We start from the raw sequence: 20425 nt of genomic DNA on the forward strand, positions 1-20425 counted from the left end.
TGGGATGCATTTTTCATCCAAAATGAGTGCCTTACTCTACATAATTATGATTTAGTCACTTGGAATTGTTCAAAAAAGAGACATGGTATTAAAGCACTATGTCTTGCATGCATCAGAACAAATTTCAAAAGGAACAACAATTTTATCGCATGAGGAAAGAGTACTGATTGGTTGGCAAGTGGACTCTGGTCAAAGCTTTGCCATAGAGAATGTCCCAGGGGACAGTTATCCCCCAAGCTTTTGTTTACATTTAAAAAAGGTAAGTTGTCTCTGGTCGAGGCAATATCATGGGAATGCACAAGAGAATTGCTGTCTCCCCATTGAAATTTAATTGAAAAAGGTGCAATACCTGGATGTAAAGGGTAGGATTTTAATGGTTTTAAAAAAATAATTTAGTACCCAACTCTCTTTTATTCCAATTAAGAGGCAATTTAGCATGGCCTATCCACCTACCCTGCACATCTTTGGGTTGTGGGGGAGAGACCCACGCAGACACGGGGAGAATGTGCAAACTCCATGAGGACCGTGACCTGGGGCCAGGATTGAACCCGGGTCCACAGCGCCGTGAGGCAGCAGTGCTAACTACTGAGCCAACAAGCCACCCCAAGGATTTTAATGCTGGCAACCGATTGGCACTCACCATCCCAATTCTCGGCGCGTAATACACAACCGGTGAGTGCAATTCCCGCTGCCATTTAATGCTCGCATGAGTTTTGATTGGCAGTGGATGGGACTTCCATCCGTCCTTGGAAGGAATTCCCACATGGGAGCTGCCGGTCAATCTGTTGGCCAACAGCAATTCAACAGGCTGCAGTGGTCAGATGCGGTGCTGCAGCACTGTGTCTGGAACTAAGACCCAGGACCATTGCAAAAGTAAATCCTGGGGTCCCGCGGGGCTCCAACTCTGAGGGGGTGTTCAAAGTAGGCGCCCTTCCACTTCGCGCCTGAGATGGGGAAAAGTTTAATTGTCACTGTCCCACCCTATCCGCCCCTGCTAGTCTACAAATTGAGGTTGGACCGGATAAGGCCCTTAAGTTGCCATTAAGAAATCATGTCTGGGTTTGGAGGGCAAGTTCCAGGGGGTAATTCCATCCATTCAATTCCCCCTCCCGCTTCATAACCCACCTTGAGTGGAACGTAAAGTTCCGCACGTTCTTTCTGTTTACAGAGGACAGGACTCTGTATGAATATATATATAGCTTCTGCCAAGTGTAAGTGAGCCACATTGCGAGCTTGACTGACGATCTCAAATTGGTTGTAATTCTTCGTGAACATATTCAACCAGTCTGTTTGCACAATTTAGAACATCATGTCTAACAATAGATGTGATTCCGCAATTGGACAGCGTTTATTAAATGATCCAGAGGGTGCTAAGTATGACATCAACAACCACATTAAAATTCTGTTGGGCTCACAATGTCGCTAATTTACGCCTGCTGGAAGCTACGTATATTCATAGCAGTGACCTGTCCTCACACAGAATGTGCTCAGTCATAGCACCTTTTTTTAATTCAACAAAATCTTGGGGGACCACGGTTCCTAGCAACATACAAAATAGGAGCAGGAGGAGACCATTTGGTCCTTCGAGCCAGCTCCGCCATTTATTATGATCATGGCCGATAATCCAATTCAATAGCCTAATCCCACTTTCCCCCCCATATCCTTTGATCCTCTTCGCCCGAAGTGCTATATCTAACCGCTTCTTTGAAACATACAATGTTTTGGCTTCAACTACTTCCTGTGGTAATGAATTCCACAGGCTGCTCACTCTCTGGGTGAAGAAATTTCTCCTCATCTCTGTTCTAAATAGTCTACCCCGTACCCTCAGACTGTGACGTCTGCTTCTGGACATAGCCACCATCGGGAACATCCTTCCTGCATCTACGCTGTCCAGTTCTGCTAGAATTTTATAGGTTTTTTATGAGATACCCCCTCATTCTTCTGAATTCCAGCGAATACAATCCTAACCAATTCAACCTCTCTTCATACATCAGTCCCTCCATCCCAGTAATCAGTCTGATAAACGTTTGCTGCACTCCCTCTAGAGCAAGAACATCCTCCCTCTGAACTCCAGCGAATATAATCCTAACCAATTCAATCTCCTCATACATCAGTCCCGCCATCCCAGTCTGGTAAACTTTCACTGCACTCCTTCTAGAGCAGGAACATCCTTTCTCAGATAAGGACACAAAACTGGACACCATATTCCAGGTGTGGCCTCACCAAGACCCTGTATAATTGCAGCAAGACATCACTGCACCCGTTCTCTAATCCTCTCGCAATGAAGGCCAGCATACCATTTGCCTTCTTTACCACCTTCTGCACCTGCATGTTTACCTTCAGTGACTGGTGTACAAGGACACCCAGGTTATGTTGCACATTCTCCCCTCCTAATTTATGGCCATTCAGATAATAGTCTGTTTTTGCTACTAAAATGGAAAACCTTGCATTTATCCAAATTATACTGTATCTGCCATTCATTTTTCCATTCAATTAGCTGTACAAATCATACTGAGGATCTCTTCATCCTTCCACCCAACTTGGTGTCATCTGCAAATTTGGAGATATCACATTTTGTTTCCTTGTCTCAATCACTAATATATATTGTGAATAACTGGGGTCCTAGAACCGATCCCTGCGGTCCCCCTCTAGTCAGTGCCTGCCAATTTGAAAAAGACCCATTAATTCCTATTCTTTGTTTCCTGTCTGCCAACCAATTTTCTTTTTTTCTCAAATATTTTTATTCAAGACATTTTCACACAGGCACACAAAATATCAAAAGAACAACACATCAATTCAATAAACAACCACAATCCTCCTGCCCCCCGAAACCAACCCCGCTACATTCCGCCTTCCCCATTTTATTCCCCCCTTTCTACCGACCCTTGCAGAGCGAACTTGACCGTCTCCAGCTTCAGGATTTCTGACAGGTCGCTCACCCACATTCCTGCTTTCGGCGGCTCCGAGTCCCGCCACCCGAGTAAAATCCGTCTCCGGGCTATCGGAGGCAACGGCCAAGACGTAGAGCTCTTTCACCCCATAGACTCCCAGGTCTTCCGACACCTCAAATATTGCTACCCCTGGACCCGGAACCACCCCTGGACCTGGAACCACCTCCATACCTAACCACGGACATTATGTCCGGAATCCCCTGCCAGAACCCCTCAGTCTTGAACACACCCAGAGCATGTGGACTTGATTTGTGGGCCACCCTCTGCACTGCCCACACCTTTTTTTTTTGTTTACATTTAGAGCACCCAATTTTTTTTTCCAATTTAGCGTGCCCAATCCACCTACCCTGCACATCTTTGGGTTGTGGGGGTGAAACCCACACATACATGGGGAAAATGTGCAAACTCCACACAGACAGTGACGCAGGGTCGGGATTCGAACCTGGGTCCTCAGCATCGTAGGCAGCAGTGCGAACCACTGTGCCAACCGTGCTGCCCCTTGCACCGCCTATACCTACCCCTGCATAGAACCTCCTCATCCTCGCCACAGTCATATGAGCCCTATGCACCAGCTTAAACTGGATGAGGTTTAACCTCTCACGTGGCGAAGACCCGTTCCCCCCTTCGCAAGACCCGTGCCCACGTCGTGGTCTCCGCCTCCCCTCCCAGCTACTCCTCGCATTTCCGCTTAATATCTTCCACCAGGGCTCCCCCCTCTCTATCAATTCCTTATAGATATCCATCATGCCGACCAATTTTCTATCCATCTCAATACACTACCCCAATCCCATGTGCTTTAATGTTGCATGCTAATCTCTTATACAGGACTTTGTCAAAAACCTTCTGAAAGTCCAAATATACCACATCTACTGGTTCCCCTTCGTCACCTGTACTAGTTACATCCTCAAAGAATTCCAGTAGATTTGTCAAGCATTATTTCTCCTTCATAAATCCATGCTGACTCTGTACGATTCTGCCACTGTTTTCGAAGTGCTCAGCTATCTTTGATAATAGATTCTAAAATTTTCCCCACTAACAACATCAGGCTTACTATTCTGTAATTCTCTGTTTTCTCTCTACCTCCCTTTTTAAATAGGGGAGTTACATTTACTACTCTGCAATCTGCAGGAACTGTTCCAGAGACCATAGAATCCTGGAGGATAACCATCAATGCATCCACTATTTCTGGAGACATTTTCTTAAGTACTCTGGGATGTAGATTATCAAACTCTCGGGATTTAGCAGCCTTCAATTCTCAATTTCTCCAACACCATTTCTCGGCTAATACTGGTCTCCTTCAGTTCCTCCCTCTCATGAAACTGTATGTTCCCCAACTTTATTTTCCCCTTGGCTGGTTTAGCTCACTCGGCTAAATCGCTGGCTTTTAAAGCAGACCAAGCAGGCCAGCAGCACGGTTCGATTCCCGTACCAGCCTCCCCGGACAGGCACCGGAATGTGGTGACTAGGGGCTTTTCACAGTAACTTCATTGAAGTCTACTTGTGACAATAAGCGATTTTCATTTTTTCATTTTTCATTTTTTCTTTGCTGAATTCTAAACTGGCACACTAGTCAAGATGTTGCCATAGGAAATTAGCCCAATTGCCAGCCAATCAGCTACCTTTTCTCATGCAGTACGAATTGTTGTTCCCTTTGAAATGTGGTATTCTTGTGTCTATCCTGATGGCTGCAAAATAAAAGGTTTCAAAAGTGTGTGTATTTTTTCAGCAATAATTAAGATTTGACAGATCTGGTCTTGTGAAATTATATTCAATTTTTTCCATATCTGTGTAATAAAGAGAGCTGGTATAGATAACAAGGAAGGGGAACAGTGAAATAGGAAGTGACTCACTGTTGTTCTATCTCTGTCAATATCTTTCTCCAGTTTGAGCCCTTTAACTCTATGATCTTAGATTATGTTTTTCCAGTTTTGTTTATCTTTTACTATTCATATCCCTTGCAATCTTTATGATACTCATTACACCCTATCTGTTCCATTACATTTACCATTACTACATCTTGCAGCGCTTTCTCCTTTGTTGGGCGTCTTGCATATTGGGTCAGAAGGGAATCTGTAAAAGATCCACCACCTCCTGTTTCAAACTGCTTCCAGTTTATTTGGAGGTCGTTGAAATCCCCTATGACTATCATTGTGATTTGTTATTTTTACTCATTGCATAGATTCTACTACATACGTATCTGCTTACTTCTTATCTATTGTTTGGTGATTTGTAACATACAAATGAGTTTAAGTAGGGTGCTCTTTCCACGGGCCAGTGCATACACGATGGGCCGAAGGGCCTCCTTCTGCACTGTAAATTCTATGATTCTGTAGTATATGAAAAGAAAACTTTATTATTAACACAGTATTAATCTCTTTAACATCACACTGAAAATAGCTTACAATTGCCCCTCAAACAGTACAATTCAGTACAGTAAATACAATGCACTTAATTACTGTCTTTACTTCCAATTAAACAAGAAAAAGAAACGTACAGCTCTCAATTCATTCTACACCCCAATGCCCAATGGCACAGAGTTATACGTGCCTTCCTGAACAGTTTGGCTCCTGTTAGAACTCCTGCAGACACTGGCTGGATATCTACAAAAAGCTGTTTCAACTGGTTTGTTTCAGATTTCCCCTTGTCTGCTCTGCTTTAAATACTATTACTTTTTTTAAAAAACTATCCTAGTATGAGAGCAAAATACTTGTCGTCAAAATGGTTAGTTCAATTAGAACTCAACTCTAAAAGCTTTCTCAAAATGTCTGAATACCGTAGCTCCACCCAACAATGACATCATCGCCCCATTCTGAAAACGTATTAACTCCCTGAGTCAAACAACGTTGCATTAGCCCAGGCTTTTACGTGGCAAAACCCACGCAAACACGGGGAGAATGTGCAAACTCCACACAGACAGTGACCCAGAGCCGGGATTGAACCTGGGACCTCAGCGCCATGAGGCACCAGGGCTAACCCACTGCGCCACTGTGCTGTCCTTAACCAGCAATATTCACAGATGGCTTCATTTTTGAAAGCTGTTCGACTCTAAACATTTCTCATGATTAAACACAATATCTCATTTTACATTTTAAACCTGCAAACGTAAACATGAGTATAATCTATTTCGGCCTACTCACACATCATGGGCGGGATTCTCCCCTACCCGGCGTGACGGAGGGTCCCGGCAGAGGGGAGTGGCGCCAACCATTCCGGGGTCGGGCCTCCCCAAAGGTGGGGAATTCTCCCTACCTTTGGGGGCCAGCTCCGCGCCGGAGCGGTTGGCACCAGAAGACTGGCACAAAAAACTGGCACCCCCGGCAGCGGGGCTGGCTGAAAGGCTTTCGCCGGTCGGCGCATGCGCCAGCAGTGACGTCAGCGGCAGCTGGCCGCTGACATCACTGCCGGCGTATGCGCGATGTGGGGTTCTCTTCCCAATTTTTTTTTCCAATTAGAGGGCAATTTAATGTGGCTAATCCACCTACCCTACACATCTTTGGGTTGTGTGGGTAAGACCCACTCAGGCATGGGGAGAAAGTGCAAACTTCACACTGACAGTGACCCAGGGGACTTTAAATTGATACAGACCATTTGGCATCACAAAAGCTGAAACTTCCTTAGCCCTGTCTGATAAAAGTACTTGCCAGGGGCTGCTTTAGCACACTGGGCTAAATCGCTGGCTTTTAAGGCAGGCCAGCAGCACAGTTCAATTCCCGTACCAGCCTCCCTGAACAGGCGCCAGAATGTGGCAACTAGGGGCTTTTCACAGTAGCTTCATTGAAGCCTACTCGTGACAATAAGCAATTTTCATTTCATTCATTTCAATATCCCTTAAGTAAGTCAAGTTTGGAAATGAAATGTGCTTGTCCCACCTTTTCAACACCGCCTTCCAAATGGGGAATAGGATATGAATCTGACTTTGTGATTGCTTTGATCTTTCTATAGTCCACACACAATCGGTGTATTCCATCAGGTTTTGATACCATGACAATTGGTGAGCTCCAATCGCTGCAACTTAATTTGATGATAACATCCTTAAGCATGTTGTCTATCTCTTTTTATACCTGTGCTAACTTTGGTGGATTGAGCCTTTATGGATGTTGTTTAATGGGAATAGCATTTCCGACATCTAGATCATGCATAATTACTTTCATGTTTCCCAATTTATTTCCACATAAGGCTCTATATGAATGTAATAAAGCATTTAGGTCATTTTAATTTTCTTCCGGAAGGTAACTCAATAATTTCTATCAATAACTCAATAATTTATCCGAATTTATTGAGAAAAACACAGGAAGAAGAATAAGAAAAGTAAGGGCCTGTATCAGATAACGACACTATAAAAAAAATAGTAGGAACGGGACAAGGAATGTTAAAAGGGCTAGCCTTAAGGTTTTATATTTGAATGCACAAAGCATTAGAAATAAAACTGATGAATTTGTTGCACAAATAGATATAAAGGGTATGATATAGTTGGGATTATGGAGACATGGCTCCAAGGTGACCAAGGATGGGAACTAAACATTGAGGGCTATTCAGTTTTAGGAAGTACAGACAAAGAAAAGATGGTGGAGTTGCAGTGTTGATTAAAGAAGATATTGATACAATATAACTGGGAACAAAAATCGCTGAGGAACAAAATTCGTACTTTGCTTATGTCTTCACAAAGGAAGACGTGAATAACGTACCGGGCGTTCCGAGAAACACGAGTTTCAGTGAGGAGCTGAAGGAAAATAGTATTGGTAAAGAAATGGTTTTGGGGAAATTAAGGGGATAGAAGGCGGATTAATCTCCAGGGCCTGATGATCTTCATCCCAGAGTACATAGAACATACAGTGCAGAAGGAGGCCATTTGGCCCATCGAGTCTGCACTGACCCACTTAAGCCCTCGCGTCCACCCTATCCCCGTAACCCAATAACCCCATCTAACCTTTTTAGTCACTAAGGGCAATTTATCATGGCCAATCCACCTAACCTGCATGTCTTTAGACTGGGAGGAAACCGGAGCACCCGGAGGAAACCCACGCAGACGTGGAGAGAACGTGCAGACTCTGCACAGACAGTGACCCAGCGGGGTATCGAACCTCGGACCCTGGTGCTGTGAAGCTTCAGTGCTATCCAATTGCGCTTTCGTCCTGCCCTAAGTACTTGAGGAAGAGGCCCTAGAAATAGCAAATCTATTGATGGTCATCTTCCAAAATTCGAGGTCTGGAATGGTTCCTACAGATTGGAGGGTAGCTAATATAACCCCGCTATTCAAAAAGGGAGATAGAGAGAAACCAGGGAACTTTAGACCAGTGAGCTTAACGTCAGTAGTAGGGAAGTTGTTAGAGTCCATTATCAAGGAATCCATTGCACAGCATTTGGAAAGCAGTGGTGCAATCAGACAAAGTCAGCATGGATTTACGAAAGGAAAATCATGCTTGACAAATCTACTGGAATTCTTTGAAGATGTAATTAGTAGAGTTGACCAGGGAGAACCGGTGGAAATGACTTATTTAGACTTCCAACAGGCTTTCGAAAAGGCCTCACATAGCAGATTATTCTGCAAAGTTAAAGCGCATGGAACTGTGGGTAGTGTCTTCAGATGGATAGAAAGCTGGATAACAGGCAGGAAGCAAAAAGTTGGAAAAAATGAGCCTTTTTCCAATTTGGCAAGGACTGACTAGTGGGGTGCCGTAGGGATTTGTGCTAGGACCCCAACAGTTCATATATTATATATTAATGACTTGGACTGGGCAGCCCGGTGGTGCAGTGGCTAGCACTGCTGCTTTACAGTGCCGAGGCTCTGGTTTGTTCCTGGTCTCGGGTCGCTGTCTGTATAGAGTTTGCATGTTCTCCCCATGTCTGTGTGGGTCTCACCCCCCAGAATTGAAAGACATGCCGGATAGGCGGATTGGCCACGCAAATTGCTCCTTAATTGGAAAAAAAATGAATGCGCACTTTAAATGTAAAAATAAATTAATGACTTGGACGAGGGAACACGTTTTATCTCCAGATTTGCAGATGATACAAAGTAGGGTGGGAGGCTGAGCTGTGAGGAGGATGCAGAGATACTTCAGCGGGATTTGGTCAGGCTGAGTAAGTGGGCATATGCATGGCAGATGTAGTTTAAGGTGGATAAATGTAAGGTTATCTGCTTTGATAGCACAAATAGGAAGGCTGATTATTACTTTAATGGGTGTAAATTGAGAGAGGTGGATACTCAGTGAGACTTTGGTGTCCTTATGCATCAGTCGATGAAAATAAGCGCAAAGGTCCAGCAGGCGACAAAGAAGGTTTGGTATGTTGGCCTTCATAGCAAGAGGATTTGAGTATAAGAATAGGGATGTTTTACTGCAATTCTATTGGGCATTGGTGAGGCCATATCTGGAGTATTATGTGCAGTTTTGGTGTCCTTTAAGGAAGGATGTTCTTGCTATGGAAGGAGTGCACCAAACGTTTACCAGGCTAATTCCTGGGATGGCAGGACTGTCATATGAGGAGAGACTAAATTGGTTTGGATTATATTAATTGGAGTTTAGAAGACTGAGAGAGATTCTCATAGAAAATTCTAATGGGATTGGACAGGGTGCATTCAGAAAGAATGTTTCTGATGGTGAAGGAGTCCAGAACTATGAAATGAAATGAAAATCGCTTATTGTCACGAGTAGGCTTCAATGAAGTTACTGTGAAAAGCCCCTAGTTGCCACATTCCGGCGCCTGTCCGGGGAGGCTGGTACGGGAATCGAACCGTGCTGCTGACCCGCTTGGTCTGCTTTAAAAGCCAGCGATTTAGCCTTGTGAGCTAAATCATAGTTTGAGGATAAGGGGGTAAACCTTTTATGACTGATGTGAGAAGAAATTTCTCAACCAAGAGAGTGGTGAATCTGTGGAATTCACTACTACAGAACGCAGTTGAGGCCAAATGTGTAATTTCAAGAAGGAATTGGATATAGCTCTTTGGGCTAAAGGGATCGAGGGATATGGGGGGGGGGGGGGGGGGTGGGATCAGGGTATTGAATTTGATGATTAGCCATGATCAGAATGAATTGCAGAGCAGTCTCGAAGGGCTGAATGTTGTCCTCCTGCTTCTAGTATCTATGTATGTTTCTATGTATGCATCCAAGTAAAATTTAAAAAAAAAAACATTTTGAATACCCAATACATTTTACCAATTAAGGGGCAATTTAGTATGGCCAATTAACCTACCCTGCACATTTTTGGGTTGTGGAGATGAGACCCACGCAGACACGGGGAGAACGTGCAAACTCCACACGGGCAGTGATCTGGGGCCGGGATCGAACTCCGATCCTCGGCGCCGTTTCAATTTAATTTGAAGAATGTCAAATTGAGAATCATCTGGATTTATCTCATCTCCCTGTGTTATGAAACTAACAACATCTGTCTTTCCTTCTCTATAGAAATACCTATTGAGCATATTAACATGGCACACTGAGTTTTTCTTCTGTCTGGCGTTCTTATCAAATAATTCATCCCTCTCGATGTCCTTTCAATTTGGTAACCCACTAAATCTTGCTTCTTAATAGTTCACCTACCACTGGTGACAAAACTAGTACTTTCAAGTACCCAATTCGTGTTTTTCCAATTAAGGGTCAATTTAGCGTGGCCAGTCCACCTACCCTGCACATCTTTGGGTTGGGGGGTGAGACCCACGCAGATATGAGGAGAATGTGCAAACTCCACATGAACAGTAAACCGGGACCATGATCGAACCTGGGTCCTCTGCACCGTGAGGCAGCAGTGCTAACCACTGGAACCCGTGCCACCGCCAAAACTATGAATTTTTGATATTTTATCCACCTGTTTTTTTCATCACGTTTTGTGACAATTTTCAATGTTTCTTTGCCACCTCACCAGTCCTAGTTAATCTCTCCCTAAGGTTTGACACATAGTCTAACAACATAGTCTCTGAACGCTGACCCACCAATTTCTCTTTGATCAATTTAAGTGGTCCTCTCACCTCATGACCAAAGATTAATTCAAATGGGCTGAATTTAGTTGATTAATTTGGTGCAACCCTAATTGCAAATAGTACAAATAAAATTCCTTTATCCCAATCCTCTGGACAAACGTGACTATTGGCCCTCAACATGGTCTTTAGAGTTTGGTGCCATCTTTCTCATGCCCCTTGTGATTCCAGATGATACGCTGTTGAAGAAATTTGCATTATTCCTAAGCTATACTTAACTTCCTTGAATAACTTTGATATCAAATTGGATCCCTCATCTGATTGAATTTCTTTTGGTAGTCTATATCTAGTAAAAAATCTGGTTAACTCCTCTGCAACCCTCTTGGATGTAATGTTCTTAATGGAATTGCCTCTGGAAATCTAGGAATCACATCCATTATGGTCAACAGATACTGATTCCAACGTTTGGTTTTAGGCAGGGGTCCCATGCAGTCAATTAAGACCCTAGTAAAAGGTTCCTCAAATGCTGGAATGGATATTAAAGGTTCTGGTTCACCTGAGGCAGTGTTTTCCAAACGTTTTTGGTCGGGACCCATTTTTACTAACCAACCATCCTTCACGACCCACGCCGGCCGACCTTCGCGACCGACGCCGGCCGACGCTCGTGACTCACCATTTTCATTGACCTTTCCTGGTCCTCATGATCTCACTTGCTTTGTTATTCAATGTTACATTTCTGATAATTACTTCAGCTGATGAGTTTAGATCTCACTGCATCCGTTGGAAAAAATAAAGAGGTTTGTCCTCGAACTCTTCAAATGTCTTTGAAGTTTTGAGGGTCTTAAAATTTCAACGCTTCCCTGTATATAACACACGTGAATTTTGAATCCTGATCTGCAGTGACACAATTAATAACCCATACCTCAAGTAATCACCTTTATGCTGCTTTGTTCCTGTTTTCAGCTTCTTCATGTGTTGTTCACATTGGACCCTGGAGTTCACACCAGCACTGCTGGCAGCTGCAAAATGGAGGAATCTCTCTCGTGCCCAGAACATGTGACGTCAGCGTGACCTGCTCTCTGCCGCCACTCCAGGCAGGAAGACTCCAGCGATTTAAAAAGAAAAAAAAAATCTGCTTCTGGGTTAGCACATTGACGTCAGGAGGAGGGTTTCTGCCCTGTTGGGCTCCGGGTCTGCGTGGTGCTGAGGGAGCACGCATGTGCAGAACAGTTGGCATTCTCAAAGCCGGTTGCAGCCGGTATTTTTGAAATCCAGTTGTGCTGTTGGGCACTCTTCCTGCGATTGGGAATGCCACAATGCATGGCCCCGCGACCCTCCCAACACCCGCCTGCGGCCCACCTGCAGGTTGTGATCCTGGGTTTGAAAATGATTGGCCTGTGTAGGACGGCACGGTGGCGCAGTGGTTAGCACTGCTGCCTCACAGCGCTGAGGAACCTTGTTCGATCCCGACTCCGGGTCACTGTCTGTGTGAAGTCTTGCACATTCTCCCCTTGTTTACGTGGGTTTCACCCCCACAACCCAAAGATGTGCAGGGTAGGTGAATTGGCCATAATAAATTGCCCCTTCATTGGAAAAAAAAAAAGGAATTAGAAACTTTAAATTTTAAGGAAAATCACCTGACGTGTGACACGTACGACAAAATTCAACTACATCCTTGTGCAGTCCAGCCAATAAAAGTATTTTTGTATTTTTGCTTTGAGTTTTCCTTAGTCCCAAATGAGCCCCGACGGAACCTCATGCACTATCTTCATTTTTTATAACCCATTGATAATACCACTTCCCATTTCTCATTTCCTTGAATATGTTAAGGTCTTAATACATTATTTCTAACACTCTGGTATACACTCAGATTCTATTTCATTATATGCATTTTTGATGCAACTGCTTTATTGCTGAATCTTTCTACTGTAATTCAACCACCTTGCTTGAACGAATGATACAGCTCCAGGGTCCCAGGTTCAATTCCCGGCTTGGGTCACTGTCTGTGTGGAGTCTGCACGTTCTCGCTGTGAATGTGTGGGTTTCCTCTGGGTGCTCTGGTTTCCTCCCACAAGTCCCGAAAGACGTGCTGTTACGTAATTTGGACATTCTGAATTCTTCCTCTGTACCTGAACAGGCACCGGAATGTGGCGACTCGGGGATTTTCACAGTAACTTCATTGCAGTATTAATGTAAGCCTACTAGAGACAATAAGATTATTATTATTACCTGCTTCATCCACCACCTGCTGCTGTTCTTTACCAACCATCTGATCAAACGTAGTTTCTGACAACTGAATCTGTGCCTCCCTATCAGTTTTGCTCAATTTCTCTTCCTCTTGTCTGAACCTATGGCTTTGTGATCTTGTCATCAGTCAATCAGGAAACACTCCAGGATATGAAATGAAATGAAAATCGCTTGTTGTCACGAGTAGGCTTCAATGAAGTTACTGTGAAAAGCCCCTAGTCGCTACATTCCGGTGCCTGTCCGGGGAGGCCGGTACGGGAATCGAACCGTGCTGCTGGCCTGCTTTAAAAGCCAGTGATTTAGCTGAGTGAGCTAAACCAGATATGCTTCTTGCAACACCTCAGTTATTTGACTTGCCACTGGCTTTTCAACCACAGTAGGCTGCACTCCCACCTGTGATCCAGCTATACTAGGATAAATTGTACCCCTGAAAAAGATAATTTTTCTATTACTCCTACCACCGATTCATCATTTTTCAGCAGACTCTGTAACCTTGCCTTACATAGTGGCACACTACTCCTCTCACCACTAGTTCTACATATTACCACCTTTCTGGCAATACTCCTTCCAAACAACATATTTCCTTCTCTCTCACCATTAAGGATTGACTTGCTCCTGTATCCCTTAAGATCTTAATTACCTTACCCACTCCACCTGGTACACATGAGTAAACCACACACTCACAAATAAAATCCTTAAAGTTCTGGCCCCTACTTATTCTCCAATCTCTTGACAGGCTGTTCACTCTGTTGCACCTCTTCTCACTTTAATAAATCATACTGGCTTATCCTGTTTACCGAGTCTGTCCAACTTTATTACAGTGAAAACACTTCAATTTTCTTATCTCCCTTCCGCTCGCATAGATTTCCCTTTTTTTTTGAGGCATACTCTCCTTACCATCACCAACTAAACTTCCTTTGCGTTGACCACTTGTGAATTTCTCATTTCCCTAGTTTCTATCCTTCACAGATTGAAATTGATGTTGAAAACTAGACTTGCCAGTTTAGCAGTTTTAACTCTTTGCTCTTTCACATTAGTTCTCACTACTGTGGGAAGTGAATTTTTAAATTCCTCTAAAATAATTGTTTGTCTAAGTGTGTCATACGTTTGGTCTATTTTTAATGCTCTTATCCACTTATCAAAAGTATTTTGTTTAATTCTTTTGAATTCGATATATGTCTGACCTGTTTCTTTCCTTAGATATATTAACTTTCTCCTGAAGGCTTCTGGAACTAGTTCATATGCACTTGATATATGGTTTTTCTGATTCTTCAGGTGGCGACTTGTAGGACAAGGTCGCACATTGGGTAGCTTCCGCCAGAGTTCTTGGTTTTTGGTCCTTTTCACCCGATTTTCAGGGAGAATTTGTAAGCAAACTTATCCCCATTGAGACTTGGTTATTAAAGGATGTCCAAGAACCAAAGAAAGAATATCAAGAAGAAAGGTGTGAACCCTAGCTCACCGGCAGAGTCGAGCACAGTGCGGAGTGCATCGAGAGGGAAGATCTTGGGGCAAGCACACCAGGTGGGGCTGTGCCTATTTCGGTGGATACGCTGACTAAGGTGATGGTGGCTGAATTGGAAAAGAAGTTCAGCAAACACTTTGGACAGCAAGGGGGGAAGATACTGGAGACTCTCAAACAGTCTATGGAGGACTCAGTGGCCACGATAAAGAAGGCACTTGGTAGGACTTGGGAGACGGTGTGAGAGCATGTTAAGGTGTTGAAGGGGGAGGAGGAAGCATAGTCGAGCCACAGTCACCAGCTCACTTTGCTCAAAGCAGCACTGATGGAGAACAGGAAGAAAGGCATGAGAGCGAAGGCAGAGGACCTAGAAAATAGGTTGTGGTGGGAGAACCCAAGGATCGTGAGGATGCCTGAGGAGGTGGAGGGCCCTAGGCCAATGGAGTACCTTTTGATGATGTTCTCAAGCTGGTGGGGGAGGAGGACCACGCCCCTCCCTTCAAATTGGATAGGGCCCACTGGTCGATCTGGCCGAAACCACAAGCGAATGAGCCACCAAGAGCTGTGATAACCCATTGTCGCAGCTGTCAGATGAAGGAGAAGGTTCTGAGATGGGCCAAGAGGAATTGAGAGGTGAGGTGGGAAGGCAGTGGTATTCGAATATATCAAGAAGTTACGGTGGAGCTGGCGAGAATGCATGCGGCCTTTAACAGGGCGAAGGCAGCACTTTACAAGAGCAGAATGATGTGCTCTATCCGGCAAAGTTGAGGGTCACTCATAATTCCAGGGATCACTTCTGTGAGACGGCAAAGCCGTTCGTGAAGGCTGAAAGATTTGGACTGAAGTGAAAATGGTGGAAGAGGGTTTTTGCTGTTGTTGTTGGGATGGGTATGTTCAGGGATATTGTTGTAATAGGTTGTGTGTTTTCTTTTTTTTACTTTTCCTGGTGCCCCTTATTCGCTCTGTACAATGTTATTGTCAACTGGAATTATGTTTGGGGTTTGCTCTTTTTGTTTTTGTTGCTTCTCTCCTTTTCTTGAGGTTCCATGGGTTTGTGATGGCATATAGCAGTGGAGAGGGGATTAGTAGATGCTGGGTTGGTGTAGGGAGCGGGGAAGTTTCGACACTTTGACACCGGCGGAAGGGGACTCTGGTATGGGTGAGCTACCTCATCAGCAAACTGCAGTTTGCTCGTGAATGGGAGCAAGGTGGGGGAGGAGTTGCAGCCTGCTGAACTTGTTTTGGCATGCCTAGGTGGTATAAATGGTGGGGGGATGGGGATAGCGGAGAAAGATCCTGTTTCAAGAGGAAGTAGTTGGGCTTTTTCTGGGAAAGGGCAGGAGCGGGGGGGTTGGGGTAGTTTGCTGACAGTGACTAGGGTTGTTCTTTGTCCGATCCAAAGGGTGGGGCGTGGTGCCATCTTGGGTGGGCTCTGGTTTTTGATGTTTGGGGGGGGGGGGGGGGAGAGGTTGGGAGCATCCCTCGTGGTGTTGATTGCTAAGGGGAGTGGGGGGGGGGGGGCGGGGTGAGAGACCCCTGGTCAGTGGAGTGTGTGGGGGCTGGTACAATGTGCAAGAATTTTTGCTCACTTGTCTAAGGGCCAATGTGATGCTGTTGCAGGAGACCGATTTGCGGGTGAAGGACCAAGTAAGGCTCCGTAAGGTTTGGGCAGGTAAGATGTTCCACTCGGGCTTTGATCGTAGGGCGCGGGAGGTAGCATTCCTGATTAACAAAAGTTTGGTTTCAGATGGAGACGGTGGTGGCAGATCGGGGGGGGGGGGGGGCAAATATGTCATAGTTACGGGGTTGTTTGAGAGTAAGTCGGTTGTTTTGGTGAATATATATGCTTCTAATTGGGATGATGTAGATTTTATGAAGAGGATGGTGGTGGCTATTCCGGACAAGTTGAGTTTGGGGGGAGATTGGAATACAGTGTTGAATTTTGCACTTGGGGGCAGGGAGATCTCCGTCTTTTCTCCAGTACATAAAGTCTACTCACGAACTGATTTCTTTATAATGGGGAGGTCTTTGTTGCCGGGGGTGAAGAAAGTGGAATATTCTGCAATTCCTATCTCAGACCATGCTCCCCACCTGGTGGATGTGATTTTGGTGATGGGGTTGGCTCAACGGTTGGCCTGATGTTTAGATGTGGGGCTGTTAACAGATATGAGGTTTTCCGCGAAGATGGCAAGGGTGATAGACTATACGAATAATAATGGAGAGGCCTTGTCTTCGGTGTTGTGAGAGACCTTGAAGGCTACGGTGAGAGGAGAGATCATTTCTTATAAGGCACAGATCAATAGGGAAGAAAGAGAGAAACGCCAGCGGCTGGTGGATGAAATCTTGGAGGTGGACGTAACTATTCTGAGGATCCCACCCCAGAGCTCCTGGCCATCAGGAAGAAACTGCGGATACAGTTTGACCTACTGTGCACAGATAAGGCAGTACATCAGCTATGGTATGCAAAGGGGGCAATGCACGAATATGGGGAGAATACTAGTCGTTTGTTGGCTGGCCAGCTGAGGCGGCAGGCAGCCTCCCAGGAGTTCATTCAGGTTTGGGATATGGGAGGTGAGTTGATGTCCGAACTGGACAAGATGAACGGGCGTTTGAGGCATTTTATTAAAGGGTGTACAGATCGGAGCCATCAGAGGATGAGTCAGACATGGCGGAGTTTCTGGAGGGATTGGAGTGTCCCACAGTGGGGGAGGAAGATCTGGAAGGGATGGGGGAGCTACTGGGGGTTGAGGAAGTTCGGAAGACAATAGGGAGTATGCAGACTGGCAAGGGACCGGGACTGGATGGGTTCCTGGTGGAATTTAATGAAAAGTTTGCCAACTGGTTGGTACCGTTGTTTGGTGGAGGCATTTGAAGGTTCGGTAATACAGGGGTCGCTCCCGGAGATGACGATGCAGGCATGCATCTCACTCCTATTAAAGAAAGATAAGGATCCAGTGGAGTATGGGTCATACCGACCAATCTCGTTATTGAATGTGGACGCAAAGATCTTGACTGAGGTGTTAAAGCTCGGGTTGGGGAAGTGTCTCCCTCAGGTTGTTGGGAGGATCAAAGCAGGTTTGTAAAGGGTAGGCGGTTTTCGTCTGACGTGCATCACCTGTTGAATGTGATATTGTGTCCGTTGGTAGGTAAAAACAGGACATTATGGTGGCATTGGATGCAGAGAAGGCCTTCGATAGGGTAGAGTGGAGCTACTTGTTGCGGTGTTGGACGGTTCGGGATAGGGTCAAGTTTGTGTCATAGGTTAAGTTACTATATTAGGACCTAATGCGAGTATTCATATAAATAGTAAGAAGTCTTACAACACCAGGTTAAAGTCCAACATGTTTGTTTCAAACACTCGCTTTTGGTGCACTGCTCCTTCCTCAGATGAGGTATTCACCTGAGGAAGGAGCAGTGTTCCGAAAACTAGTGTTTGAAACAAACATGTTGGACTTTAACCTGGTGTTGTAAGACTTCTTACTGTGCCCACTCCAGTCCAACGCCGGCATCTCCACTCCATATAAATAATGTGAGCTCAAAATATTTCCAGTTGCACAGGCAAACGAGGCAGGGATGCCCTATGTCCCCTCTCCTGTTCGCATTGGCAATTGAGCCTTTGGATTTGGATTTGTTGTCATGTGTACTGAGATAACAGTGAAAAGTATTGTTCTGCGTACAATCCAGACAGATCGTTCCATACGTGAAAAGACATCTGATATACGATAGATACACAACGTAAATACATAGACAGACGTCGGGTAAAGCATACAGTGTAATACTGCTCAGTAGACATGATGTGTGGAGAGATCAGTTTAATCCATAAGAGGGTCATTCAGGAGTCTGGTAATAGCAGGGTAAAAGCTGTTTTTGAACCTGTTAGTGCGTGTTCTCAGACTTTTGCATCTCGTGCCCAATTGAAGAGGTTGGAAGAGAGAATAGCTCGGTTGGGAGGGGTCTTTGATTATGCTGCCTGCTTTCCCAAGGCAGCAGGAGGTGTAGACAGAGTCAGTGGATGGGAGACAGTTTTGCGTAATGGACTGGGCTGTATTCATGACGCTGTAGTTTCTTACGATATTGGGCCGAGCAGTTACCATAGCAGGCTGTTATGCAGCCAGATAGGATGCTTTCTATGGTGCATCTGTAAAAATTGGTAAGAATCAATGTCGACATGCTGAATTTCCTTAGTTTCCTGAGAAGTATAGGTGCTGTTGTGTTTCTTGGTCGCAGCATCGACGTGGGTGGACCAGGACAGATTGTTGGCGATGTGCACGCCCAGGAATTTGAAGCTCCACCTTGGCACCATTGATGCAGACAAAGATGTGTACAATACTTTGCTTCCTGAGGTCAATGACCAGCTCCTTAGTTTTGCTGACGTTGAGGGAGTGATTGTTGTCGTTATACCGCGCCACTGGGTTTCTATCTCCTTCCTGTACTCTTAACTCGTTGTTTGAGATCTGACCCACTACGGTTGTGTCAACAGCAAACTTGTAGATGGAGCCAAATTGTGCCACACAGTCATGAGTGCATAGGGAGTAATGTAAGGGCTAAGTACGCAACCTTGCGCGGCCCCAGTATTGAGGACGATAGTGGAGAAGGTGTTTATCCTTACTTAGTGTGGTAGATGGGTCAGGAAGTTGAGGATTCAGTTGCAGAGGTAGGAGCCATGTCCCAGGTTTTGAGGTGAGAGTGACTGCCCTTGACATCAAGGTAGCTTTTGACGTCAAGGAGCCCTAGCCAAACTAGAGTCAATGGGAATCAGAGGGGAAAACTCTCTGCTGATTGGAGTCATACCTGTCACAAAGGAAGATGGTTGTGGTGGTTGGAGGTCAATCATCTCAGCTCCAGGACATCACTGCAGGAGTTCCTCAGGGTAGTGTCCTAGGCCCAACCATCTTCAACTGCTTCATCAATGACCTGCCTTCCATCATAAGGTCAGAAATAGGAATGTTTGCGGATGACAATGTTCAGCACCATTCACAACTCCTCAGATAATGAAGCAGTCCATGTCCAAATGCAGCAAGACCTGGTCAACATCCAGGCTTGGGATGTCAAGTGGCAAGTTACATTTGTGCCATACAAGTGCAAGGCAATGACCACCTCGTACAAGAGAGGATCTAACCATCGCCCCTTGACATTCAGTGGCATTCCCATTGCTGAATCCCCCCACAATCAATATCCTGGGGGTTGCCATTGATCAGAAACTGAACTGGACTGGTCACATTAATACTGTGGCTACCAGGGCAGGTCAAAGTCTAGGAATCCTATGGCAAGTAACTCACCTCCTGACCCTCCCAAAGCCTGTCCACCATCTACAAGACACAAGTCAGGAGTGTAATGGAACACTCTCCACTTGTCTGGATGAGTGAAGTTCCAACAACACTCAATAAGCTTGACACCATCCAGGACAAAGCAGCCCGCTTGATTGACCCCCCTTCCACAAACATTCAAACCCTCCACCACCGACGAACAGTGGCAGCCGTGTGTACCATCTACAAGGTGCACTGCAGTAACTCACCAAGGTTCCTTAGACAGAACCTTCCAAACCCATGACCGCTACCATCTAGAAGGACAAGAGCAGCAGATACCTGGGAATTCCACCACCTGGAGGTTTCCTTCCAAGTCGCTCACCATCCTGACTTGGAAATATATCACCCTTCCTTCACTGTCGCTGGGACTAAATCCTGGAACTCCCTCCCTAACAGCACAGTGGGTGTATCCCTGAAGGACAGCAGCGGTTCAAGAAGATGACTTGCCACCACCTCCTGAAGGGCAACTAGGGATGGGCAATAAATATTCGCCTAACCAGCGACGGCCACATCCCGTAAATGAATTGTTAAAAAAAATGGGCTTGGCTGG

At 45.2% G+C, this 20425-nt stretch overlaps 1 protein-coding gene across 1 annotated transcript in view; it reads left to right on the forward strand.

Annotated features, from left to right (window-relative positions):
* Positions 1 to 20425, forward strand: part of LOC119969267 (succinate--CoA ligase [ADP-forming] subunit beta, mitochondrial-like) — a 218651-nt gene that overhangs the window by 52724 nt on the left and 145502 nt on the right.

This window comes from Scyliorhinus canicula, chromosome 7, assembly GCF_902713615.1.
Source record: "Scyliorhinus canicula chromosome 7, sScyCan1.1, whole genome shotgun sequence".
Classification (NCBI taxonomy): Eukaryota; Metazoa; Chordata; class Chondrichthyes; order Carcharhiniformes; family Scyliorhinidae; genus Scyliorhinus; species Scyliorhinus canicula.